Source organism: Balaenoptera ricei, chromosome 5 (assembly GCF_028023285.1).
Source record: "Balaenoptera ricei isolate mBalRic1 chromosome 5, mBalRic1.hap2, whole genome shotgun sequence".
NCBI lineage: Eukaryota > Metazoa > Chordata > Mammalia > Artiodactyla > Balaenopteridae > Balaenoptera > Balaenoptera ricei.
In genome coordinates this window covers 67,633,134-67,646,085 of record NC_082643.1, presented here as the reverse complement: position 1 = coordinate 67,646,085, position 12,952 = coordinate 67,633,134, and the positions used below count along the sequence as shown (strand labels likewise).

The 12,952-nt window shown below is 39.3% G+C and overlaps 1 protein-coding gene across 1 annotated transcript in view; it reads right to left on the bottom strand.

The window, feature by feature from the left end:
• KDR (kinase insert domain receptor) overlaps window positions 1-12,261 on the bottom strand; it is a 60,221-nt gene extending 47,960 nt beyond the window's left edge. Inside the window, exons 1-2 of the mRNA XM_059922963.1 lie at window positions 12,104-12,261; window positions 3,313-3,346 (exon numbers count right to left, since the gene is read on the bottom strand). The gene's annotated coding sequence lies outside the window, so the exon portion shown is untranslated. The remainder of the gene's footprint in view (window positions 1-3,312; window positions 3,347-12,103) is intronic.
• Between the last annotated feature and the right edge of the window lie 691 nt (window positions 12,262-12,952).

The window sequence follows — 12,952 nt, the reverse complement described above, 5'->3', positions numbered from 1 at the left end:
CGGGTTACCCGACCAGGAGTCCGTCGCTTGACGCTTCCCGGGCATTTTCAGAGCAGAGCTTCCAGCCAAGCTCCCCTTAGGCCGCGGGGAAGGAGGCCCGCAGCAGCGGGCTTCCCTGGAGACGCAATGAAGCAAAGCCCAGACCCTGTCTCACTCTGACAATGAGACAATGAGTTACTGCCCAGACCCTGGGCACCCAGAACACTCTGTACCAAACCTCCCAACTCTCTCAGCAGGTGTAGATTCCTTGTGGCTCTGTAGACTCTCTTGTTTCCTTTCTAACCACATTTGTTCTTCTTTTCTCTCCATCTGTCCGCACACCTGGGAAGTGACAGACGTCCCCTAACTTCATTAAATGCGATCTTCCAGATCCCTCCGTCTCTTACTTCACAGGTGCTTTTAAATGACAACTTAAAGGACCATCCTTCAGGGAGATGAAGAGGTAGAAATATTTTATTTCTACATCTAGTCCAAACTCCTCCTCCTGAAATACACATTAATGTAAAGTGTTTCTTCTCTTCTGCTATTTTTTATATGTACTGTATTTACTCTTCTACTTTGCCGGGGTGACAGTTGAAATGCTTTAACTCTGAAATATAATGAGTGCATTATGCTTAAAAAATCTTTTTAATATGAAAAGGTTTAGAATGAAAAGTTCTTCCTTCGGCAGAGGGAGGCATTTTTACCTTTCCTTTTTTCCCAAGCAAATTCTATGCACATATAGGTATACGTATATCATGCTCCTCCTTCCACAAAGGGTACCCTTGGTATAAATACTGCTTGAGTGTTGGCTTTTTTCACTTAAAAATATAACTTGGAGGTCATTCTACATCAAGCTTTAGGGCTCCATCTTGTTCTTTTTCATAGTGGCATGGTGTTGCACTGTATAGATGCACTAATATTTAATCTAGGAGGTATTTGTCAGGGCCAGGGGTATACTTAAAAGAAACTCCTCTCTTCCTGCAAGTAAACTTAGCAAGGAAAACAGGATGGGCTCTGGCAAAGTTGGATAAGGGGGAGGGAGATGGAACCTGGTTTGGAGCAGGCAGTTTTTCTCCATCTCCATCTCCAAACAATTCTTCTCTCTCAGCTTTATTTACAATTCATGACACTTCCTCTTCCACGTCTCACTTAAGAAGATAGTGTCTCCTCTGAATGCAAACCAGAACCTGCAGGCCCATGGTAATAGCCCCCTTTAGAAGTCTTGGAGGAAATGATGCGTCTTTGATGGCCACAAGACCAGAATTTGGCAGGGTCTCAATGAAATCAGTCTACCACATTCCCTCCCACACAGCACTAAGAAGTGCCTTGTGTTCATGAAAAATGACAAAGTCTGGTGGGGTTTTTTTGTTTTCTTTCTCTTTTTTTTTTTTTTTTAAGTCTGTTCCATGTGCAACACCCCCCCCCCCCCCATTATCTGGCACTGCTGCAAAGGAGTGATTTGTGAGTTAATCAGACAGTACAGGTAAGATCACCACCTATCAAAAAGTAGGCAAGTGTGTACAGTGCCCCGTAAATGGTATTCAGACACCTTTGGGGGTGAAGCAGCCAAGAGTGGTGCTAAGTACACAGGGGCCACACCGGCTGGGCTTGCCTCCCAGGTCTACCACCTTACTATCCACATGATCTTGACCAACTTACTGGTTGTGTATCTATGAAACACAAAAGATGATAATAATACCTTCTCCCTAGGGTTTTTGCAGGAATTGAATGAGTTACTGCACATAAAGCCTGACCTAACACCTAATAAGCACAAGCACCTAGCACATAGTAAGCACGCAATGCACACTGGGAAGCATTGTGCAAAGATTAATTATACTATCTCCTTCATGTTGCTAAGATCTGAATGGTAAATAAGGCTGATTTCTTCAACAACAGTTTCCGGTCCTACTACATGCTAGATATTACAGGAGAGACTAGGGTTACAGTGGTGAACGTGAGCAGAAATGAGCAGTCCTCACAATAGCTCCACCCAGGGCAAATTTAACTTAATCACAGAGTGCTCTGTATCTCCAGCTGTTTCATCGGGCTTTGTGCACAAAGAATATAAATTGCTCATATCATCAAAGCATACTGCATAAATTAAACTCCACAGTGCCAACTTCTGTTCCATCGCCACCAGTATTTTGGACTTCATATCTTAAAAAAGTAGGTACGAAGGCTAGCAAAAGGTTAATAACTGCGGAAGTTGGATGATGAGTACATAAAGGGTTCATTTTACTATTCTCTCTACAGTTACACATTTAAAATTTTCCATGATTAAAAAAACCTGTTTTAAGTAACTATAATCAAAGTGCTGGCCGGTTTTGTATAATACCATTGACTTTTCCATAGTCGGTCTTGACATTACCTCTGGGAAATGGTTGAAGCAGGGAGGCAGGTGGATGGGAACTTGCACTTTTTACTTCATGTATTTCTACAACATTTTGTCAAAATGAGAAAGTGTAACTTTTACAAATAAAATATATAAATCAAATTTCAACTCTCCCTTCTAGTGGCTGTTATAGTTTTCAAATATTGCCATTTGTTGATTACGTATTTGCATGTCACTTTCTCCTGTTTATTTCACTTAATTTGTTTCCAATATTTGTTTATGCTCTAACTTACCAGAGCCCTGACTACCTTGCCAGATGTTGGCTGGATTTCATAGCCCATAGTACTCATGACTATCATGCGCTGGGAGATCCTGAGCACCCTTTATCTCTCATTATCCACCTTCCTTACACACCTATGTGTATTTTTCTGTGTGACTTTTTTTTTGTGTGTGTGTGTGTGTGACTTATTTTTAACTTAAACTTAAAACATATTTGTATGTTCAAGGAAAAGAAGGTTTTGTCACCACAAAGCCAGGCTTGCCTTGGATGTTTCTATCAGTGTTTGGCTTCATTCATCAAGTCTTACATTCTAATAAAGATAAAACAAACTCCCCATTCTTTTGGTGAAACAGAACTTCATTACTTGCCACCTGCACAGGAAAAATCTCAGTTACTATAAATATGCATGCCTATGTGCCCTCCCCAAACTCACCCATATAGTTGCTTGCTATATCTCACAAGGATAAATATAACAATTTTTAAAAGTGGAAAGTATGCAGGGAATTTAAGTAACCAACTGAAAATCCACATAACACCAGAGAAGGATGTTAGAAAATAATAAAAGTAGCCAACACCCACTGAGCACATTCTGTGAGCAGGTACTGTTCTGAACGCTTTGCTGCATCCTTTGCTTCATCCTTGCAACATCCCATGAAGGCAGCAAGCACTGTTAGCAGTTCTCAGTGAAGAAGAAGAGTGAAGACAAGGAATTGCTTACCCTTAAGTAAATGCTCCTTTGCCTTCCTAAAAGTCTTGCAAAAAAGAAAAGAAAAAGTTGTTTTATCTCTTTGCAAACAATCAATGCATAGTTTTCTTACCATTAGTTAATGATTGGTTAAAAATCAAAACACTCTTTGCTTTTTTTTTTATGATAAGAATAAGAATAAGTCGATTTTTGGAGCACTTATTATATGCCAGGTATTTTCTTTCGCTTAACTTATTGTAATGTTTACAATAACTCAGTGAAGATACTATAATTATTTTCATATGGGGGTGGGGGGTGAGATTTGAAGGTTTAAGTAACTTTTCCAAAGTCCCACAACTATAAGTAGTGGAATCAGGACTTAAAAGCAGAGAGGTAGTAAACATCCAAGACAGACGTCTCCAAGCATATAGTTTCTTTCTTTCTTTTTTTTTTTTTTAAGGGAATAGTTTAATATTTTTATTTAACATACTTCCCTTCTTTTTTTTTTAACATCTTTATTGGAGTATAATTCAAGCACATAGTTTCTTGATGAGGACTGGTCTCCTTCAAGGGGTGAGGCTGAGTCAATAGATGCCATTGGCTTCCTCAGCCTCTCCATGATGATGGCTTCCATTTTCCTAGGTGGATGGAAGGCCAAGGGTGACTTCGGAGAATCACTCTGCGACAATCAAGGCAGAATTAAAGGCAGGTAACTAGATCTCCCTCTCCCCCGCCCCAGGAACCCCAACCCAACTGGATCGTCACCTTCTTACCCCTTCAAAGAGAAGCAGTTGCTCCTATGTGCATAATCACTTGGGCATTTGGGGTATTTGTTTTCTGCCATGGATTTTTTTTTTGTCCTTTAGTGTCTTAGAAAACTTTTATTTGACCTTCAATACCCAGCTCAAATGTCCTTCCCAAGTAATGTGTTAGCTTTTTATTCAATTGCCTTCTTCAGTTGAGATCCTCCCAGAAAAAACAGGCAGAGGTTAAATCTTACTTGAGCAGGTGGTTGAGTTTAGGAGGATGGTTGTTAAGGTATAATAAGAATGGTGAAATGCATGACGTTGATGCATATTTAGTAAAATGTACCCTGTACATTACACACTTATCTCATATGATATGTCTAGTTAAATAGAGCTATCATCAAAAATACTGTGGGGTTCAAATGCTATGTACTAGCTATGTAAAATGTACCTTACAAATCATTCTTAAATTCACATTTAAATAAGTCATACACTTAATAAATATATCCAGAGCTATACTGAATTTATACTTTATCCTAGACCAATTAATTTGGACTATTTTGTTATTCACAGAGCCAGGAAATTACTTTCCTTTTCCTATATACACACAGCACTTTTGTGATATGATATATGATAATATGACTATGTTTATGTGAATGTTTCTCCCTCAAAAGCAGGAGTTTAGGTCAAATCTATTTTGTATTTTCAATGCCTAGCACGGTCTCTGTGCATCCTCTCTTCTCAATACTTTGATAAAGTTCAAATAATTTTTATTATTTCCATTTCTGCTGTTCTTTGTTTCTTCTGCACTTTTTTCCCCCTCAGAATCACATGCCTCTTGGGTATCCATCACAATTATCTTTACAGGAAGCAACTTACTGGAATAAATAGAACCATACAACATCAACATAGACACAGAGTGAAAAAGTTCTTAATTTATTAATCAGTGGAGATTGGAGTTTTGTATTTTTATTTTGAGTAACGAAGAAAAAGAAAAAGAGCATTTATAAGGTTTGCATGTGCTATACAAAAAATGTGTGTCCCGAACTTTATGTCTGTGCCCTTTGCAGGTTGTAACCATTTTCCAGTGAATTAATGTCATCTCCCCTCTTAAAAGTTTCTCAAGTTTTCAAGGAACTGAACAGTGCAAAAACAAATGCTTTTGTTTCCTAGAGAATTATTATAAGTCACTCGTCCCTCACAGAAGAATATAGCCACTTCCAGTTTAGTTGTATTAGTATTCAGTGCTTTTCACATTTCTCCAGAATAAAGATAGCATTTTCCAGTAGTGTTGCTTCACCAGCAATGACAGCTAATCAATGGAAGCAGAAAAGTTTTATGGTCTTTGTATAGAAATTTTGTTTCCAGAGTTTGCAAAACATTGGTGAGGAGTCCCTTGAGGCACAAATTAAAATTCTCTTTCCGTGTGTTTCTGAACATTCACTTCTCATACATTACTGCTTTGGTGAACATAATAAAACCAAGCAGAACAACTCAGCAAGGAACACCTCACACAGAGAGACAGTTTTAAATAAAGTAAAAAATACAACTTCAGATCTAACTGATAATCATCCCAAAATTAGTCAGGCTGGTTATAGGCAGATGAAAGGCCATAAGGGAGTCATTTCATGCATCTGACCACGTAATATAAATAGAAGTTCCAGATGTAGAGAAAATGAGTCTTGTAACAAAGCAACACATAGAAAATATTAGACACTAAAATGGTCTTTGGATTGTATACAAAAACACTTAGATTTCCTTATCCTAAGAAATAAGGACCTTGACCTTGCTTCTTCCTAAAGCTACTTGGTTTTTGGTTACTTTTACCATTCCTCATTGTAAAAGTTCTGGAAAGAGAGAGGTGATCCTGCATCTTCTCTTCTCAAATACAATAGCTTCTTCTCAGTTTTGACTCTACCCAGCATCTCCAGCACATCCATCCCATTGCCCACCCCATCTTAAAGCTCTGTCTTTGCTTGATTCTCATTACACTGTACACGCCTACCTCTCCAGCCAATGCCTTTCACTGGCTTAAGCTCCTTTGCTCAACCTTAAACACAGGGAATCTCCAAATCATTCTTGGTCATCATCCCTTTTCCTCTTCCATGACTCTCTCAGGGACCTCATTCCCCCTTGTGCCTTCAACTGTCTTCTCTATGGGGATAACATGCAAAGTTGTGCTTTCCAGCTCTGGTTTCTACCCTAGCTCCAGACTCTAACCTCCAGCCCTTCCTGGATATCTCCCTGTGTACATCCCATGAGGCTCTGAAATTCAAAGTGTACAAAACTGAACACTGTTTCTCTTACTCCTGTACTGCCTCCTGCAGCACCCTCAAGTGCAGTCCTTCCAAGTGCTTATACCCCATACCTTGCAGCTGTGTTACTCCCCTGACGTTTTTCTCCCACCCAAACCAATCTTGTCTACATTCTTTATATCTCTCATATCTATCCCCTATTTTCATTCACCAGACTGCCCTGATTCATGACCATTTTGCCTTTGTCCTGGAATTTTCCAATCCATCCATCACTCTGCTGCCAAAGTTATCTCCCTAAAACACAAGGTTCATCTGTCCTTTATCTTTGACAGTTGGCATTTGCACACAGCATAAAGCCCCAAACCCTGAGCCTAGTGTTCAAAGCTTCATTCCTCGCCTGCTTCCTGTTTTTCCAGCTTATCTTCTAGTATACCATAGACATACTCTATTTTCCAGCCATATAGAGTCCACTGGCCACTTCCAAAAAATGCTTTATACTCTCTCGTCTCCAGGCTTTGCCCAATATATGTTCTCTTTGCTTAGAATGTACTTTATCCCAAGATCTGCCTATAGGAGACTGGCCTCCGTTTAAAACCAGGCCCCAAGAAGTCTCCTCAATCCCTACTGCTGCACCCCTGGCCAACTGAATTACTCGTTCCCTACCTGCAATAGTTAGGATTCCTTGGATTGTAAGCAACAGAAAAAACCAACTCAATCTGGCTTAAATGTATAGGATCATGTTGCTGTAAGTTCTGGGCTGATTTCAGATAGTTTTATCTAGAATCTCAGTGTGTCATCCTGCTATTTTTCTGTATAATTTTCTCAATTCTGCCCTCAGGCTCACTGTAAAAAAAAAAAAAAAAATGCTGTATATCTTCACAGCACACTGTCCACAGAAAATTCTTTGCCAGAAGCTCTTGAGAAAAAATGAGGAAGACTCTGTCCTCAGCAAACATTCTCTTGCATCTCATTTGCTCACCCCTATACCAGTTACTAGGGGCAGTATCTTAGTCCATTTAGGCTGCTATAACAAGAAACCACAGACTGGGTGGCATACAAACAACAGAAACTTATTTCTCACAATCCTGGAGGCTGGAAGTCTGAGATCAGGGTGCCAGCACGGTTGAGTGAGGGCCCTTTTTGAAGTTGCAGACTTCTCATTGTATCCTGACATGGCAAAAAAGGCTGGGGAGCTCTGTGGGGTCTCTCTTATAAGAGCACTAATCCCATTCATGAGGGCTCCACCCTCATGACCTAATCACCTATCAAAGGCTCCATCTACTAATACCATCACCTTCCGGGTTACTATTTCAACATATGAATTTTGGGGGACACAAACATTCAGACCATAGCAGACAAGAAGGATGCGAGTAGGGTTAGGTTAATCAGAGTCCACCTCTGCAATTAAGAGTGGGGTCAATAACATCAAAACCACATCACTGGGGCTTCCCTGGTGGCGCAGTGGTTGAGAGTCTGCCTGCCAATGTGGGGGACACTGGTTCGAGCCCTGGTCCGGGAAGATCCCACATGCCGCGGAGCGGCTGGGCCCGTGGGCCACAACTACTGAGCCTGTGCAGCTGGAACCTGTGCTCCGCAACAAGAGAGGCCGCAATAGTGGGAGGCCCGCGCACCGCGATGAGGAGTGGCCCCCGCTTGCCGCAACTAGAGAAAGCCCTCGCGCAGAGACGAAGACCCAACACGGCCAAAAATAAATATAAAAATAAATAAATTAATTAAAAAATAATAATAATAAGGGAAGGCTGCTCTCCAATTCCTTGGTTTTTTTTTAAATTTTTTATTTATTTATTTTATTTATGGCTGTGTTGGGTCTTCATTTCTGTGCGAAGGCTTTCCCTAGTTGTGGCAAGCGGGGGCCACTCTTCATCGCGGTGCGCGGGCCTCTCACCATCGCGGCCTCTCTTGTTGCGGAGCACAGGCTCCAGACGCGCAGGCTCAGCAATTGTGGCCCACGGGCCCAGTTGTTCCGCGGCATGTGGGATCTTCCCAGACCAGGGCTCGAACCCGTGTCCCCTGCATTGGCAGGCAGACTCTCAACCACTGTGCCACCAGGGAAGCCCCTACTCTCCAATTTCTAAAAAAAAACAAAAACAAATAAACCACATCATTGAAATGGGGAAGGGACTGTTTCTCAAGGAAAAATCTGAAGGTTTTTGTAGAAAGTAGGGGGATATGAATGTTAAGGAGACAACCAACTAATGACTACTATATTCCCCATACTCCAAGAATACATTATTCTATACCTGTTGTAGCTATATGATATCCTGCTTTATATCAGATTTATTTGGTCTCTGTATCTGTCTTCTTCATTATATCGTGAGATTGAGGACCAGTTTAGTGTAGCTTTCCTGGCTGTTTTTCTAACCTTCCAATTAATTGAAGACAAGCCTTTTCGGTCTTCTGGAAATATTCCCCTTTCTTCCAATGTTATCATCATAACATATCATAAAAATAACTATCATTTATTAAGTCAGGCCCTGTTGTAAGCACTTTACATGTGTTGACTCCCTTAATCCTCACCACTGTCTTACAGAGTAGGTACTATTATTATCTTCACTTCCTAGATGTGTAAACTAAGGCTCAGAGAGGTTAAGTAACTTGCCCACTGCCATGTAGCTTGCATGTGGTAGAGCCAGGATTTGAGCCAAAGCAGGATGAATCCAAAGCTACACTCTAAAGCAGATTTGTGCTAGTTCATCTCTCAAAAAATACACCTCTTGGTAAAACAGTCACTAAAAAGCTACTTCTTGTCTTTCATCCCTCCCATCCCAAGCATCACTCAATATTGCCAATTCTCCTTTCCTAACATATTTGTTCTTTCTAATTTATTCTTATATTAAACTGACCATCAAGTTCTGACCATCTCTTGGCTCAACTTCTAGAATAATATATTTGAAAATCAATCAATCTCATGTGTTGACCCCAAACTATCCTCCTAGTCTCTACACTCTTCTTCCTGACCTGATCTCCAATATCAAATAGTTGATGTCTTTCACCTCATAATCATATACCATGAGGAACTGATGTTGGGTCATATTTAGAATTGCTCCTGACAATAATTCTTATGAGACTGCATGTCAACTAACTCCTTGATGCTGTCCCTCCCAGGAAACGGAACTCACAGAACTATAGGGGCCCTTAAGAGATTACTCAACTCAGTCTCCTATCTTTAGTCAACAAGTCATTAGCCACTAAAGACAGGTCTTGATTATTTGCCTCTTGAAGAAATACTGAAAAGATTCTTCACAACCACACTCAGCAGCACAGAATCTTTTCTAGCATGTGACTGTGACAGAGTCTTCCCAAGATGTCAACACCATGAGGTCTCACCTCACACTCTGTACCCAGAAACCTGCTATAGTACCAGAGGCCTGCTCCTTGAGTACAGATGGCAGATTTCTGAGCAATCCCTATTCATTCAGCAAATTATTAATTTACTTTTTTTTTTTTATTGCTTTATTTATTTATTTGGTTGCCCTGGGTCTTAGTTGTGGCTCACTGGCTCCTTAGTTGCGGCTCATTGGCTCCTTAGTTGCATCAGGCGGGCTCCTTAGTTGCGGCATGCATGTGGGATCTAGTTCCCTGACCAGGGATCGAACCCAGGCCCCCTGCATTGGAAGCGCGGAGTCCTATCCACTGCGCCACCAGGGAAGTCCCTAATTTACTTTTTAATAGCAAGTGAATTATGACATATCTATGCAAACACCAGAATTTTAGACTGTCTAAAAGTAGTTGAACTAGATATACTGTTCATGTTTTTATTAGAGGCTTTATTGGACATTTATTATTTTAGTCTTATTTATAAGTTTATTAAATTATTTTATCTACTTTTTTATTTATTAGAGAATTTATTTATTAACAACAAAACAGTGGTGGTTCTCAATCCTGACTACACATTAGAATCTCCTGGGTCTGGGGAGCTTTGAAAAAATACTGGTACCTGGAACCATCCTACATCAATTAAATCAGAATCTCTGGGAGGAAAACCTGACCAACAGATTTTTTTTTTTGCATTCGAATGTGATTCTAATGTGCAGCCAGAGCAGAGAAACATCACGTTAAACTCTTGTTCATGAGAACAGAAAAGATCCTTCCGAAACTTTGAAAACATTATAGCTCCAGGACGATTTCATGCATTGGGTACTATAGTCACAGTGAGATTTCTAAAAAGTATAAAAATATGTGAGAAATTTTAAAAGTATAACTCATAAGAACAAATTATTCTTAGCAAACTCAACGTTATTAAAAATACTTTTATTTTTCAACCAAAAAAATATGTGAGATGGCAGTACATTTTAATGTGTTTGTCATGATTCAGGGTGAGTTTTCCAAAAGTAAGAGCACCTACAACATAAAAAGATCTTAAAGCCTCCTCAATAGAGTATTTCAAATTTTAATTCAATATTTACAGCTTGAAATGTTCCTAGCTACTGCTGAAGTAAATGTCAAGCAAGTAAAAGAGTCTGAAGTCAACAGTCTGGTAACAACAATTCATTTTGATACAAAGAATTACAGCTTCAAAAAGAAGATAAGCTTTTTATGTTTATTGAGGCAACTCTCCCATTCTTTCTGAGTTATGCCTTTCGATAAATGCTATTCTGAAGGAAAGAACTGCCTGGGGGAGGTTGGGAAGGAGGAAGACACCCAAACTGAGTTTCAAGAAAGATGAATTATCTAAATCAGTTTCTCTGATCTAGAAACACTGCTGAATGCAATGCAGTATGTGACGTTATCTTTCACCCTTCCTTAGCTCCTAAAATCAAAAGCCAAATTCCAATGAATTGGAGTAACATGTAGCACTAGCTCTTATATTCAGTTATAAGAATTCTTCAGGGTCTAAAATGAGGACCCCAGACTACAAACATCTCTAAAATTCTTTATGAGCTCGTGTTTCAAAAAGTTGGAAAATGTCTTTATGTGTATGCTTGTGTACAGAAAACAGACTGAAGATATACACATCAGAATTTAACAGTGGTTATTTGAGAAAAATACGGAGGACTTAAATGATCTTCAAGAATCACAGAACACTTTTTACACACATATGCAGAAAAGAACATTGTTATATATACACTACCAAATGTAAAATAGCTAGCTAGTGGGAAGCAGCTGCATTGCACAGGGAGACCAGTTCGGTGCTTTGTGACCACCTAGAGGGGTGGGATAGGGAGGGTGGGAGGGAGACGCAAGAGGGAGGGTATATGGGCATATATGTATACATATAGCTGATTCACTTTGTTGTACAGCAGAAACTAACACAACATCGTAAAGCAATTATACTCCAATAAAGATGTTAAAAAAATAAATTAATTAAATTAAATTTTAAAAAAAAGAAAAGAAAAGAAAATTGTTGAAGGGCACACATGAAACTTAAAAATAATTACTCCTGAGGACCAGGATGGAAATGGTAGATAGAAGAGGTTTCATTTATTACTCTATGCTCTTTTATATTTTTTAGTATTTTCATTGATAATTGATCATTTAAAATCATAATTTAAATAATAATAAACATGTATATTTTGGATTTTTAGAAAGCTATTAAAGGCCACCCTCATCCTCTCTAATTTGAAGGTATCTTTATTTTTATTTTTATTTTTATTTGTATTTTTATTTGCCCAGGTGGGTAAGAGAATGTGAACAGAAGTGCTTGCCCTTCTCTCTCCTGCTTAGAGGGCATGGAGTAGTTCTCCTGGAATACTCCCTGTTTCCTCATGGGTTTCATGGTGGTGCCAAAGCAGGAGCTTAACCTCAGAGAAGCCATAACTTATCAATAATAATTCATTTAAAAAGTTCAAATGAATTATATACCTGCTGTCCAAAATGTTTCCTTATACATTATCTCATTTTCTCTTCCAAATAATCCTATGAGACTCGGAAATTTCAAGTATCGTTGACAGCCCACACAGCGAGTAAATGGAAGTGCCAGGATTTAAATCTACATCTTTCTGGCTTCACAAACCAGTGTCCTACAATGGAAAGAAATTCAAATCGTGAAACAATCAGGAAATTTGAACAGTAAGTGGATATCCATTTAAGTTGGTAACATTTCTGCTGATACAATCCTTCTTAAAACTCTGTAGTTCTCCTACAACTCTTCTTGAGATTCACTCTATTAGTCAAAATCCACATCTGCAAATCTCTTTGAGGCAAGTGTTTCTCTACCTTGGGCTTCTGCTGAAACTGCTGGGGGACAATGGCCCCCCAGGTATCTTAGAAACTCAATTGTTTGACCAAATAATCCTAAGGCAAGACCTTCAATCGTTCTGCTAAACTTTCTGCCTCCAGGATCCAATATTTTCCTTCTAGCCCTCACTGGCAGGCTTCTCAAATGCCATCATGATTTTGCTAACAACCTCAGCAATATTCTTTTTTTTACATATAATTTCTTCCACACATACATACTGTAATAGTTTAAATTTTTTGTATGGAGAAGTTTCAAGATACAGGGTTTGGTCCATATTATTATTTTTTTAATTTTGCATTGATCGATTGCAATTTTTCATTGATGCCTGTTCAACTCTTCAGCATACGTCCTTTCTTCATAATAAGTTCCTAAATAACTATTCCCGTGACTGAAAATGGGGAAAATCCTTCAAAATATATCCCCCATAACTGTGAAGGGGGAATAATCTTCAAAATATAATAGGTGGGGCTTCC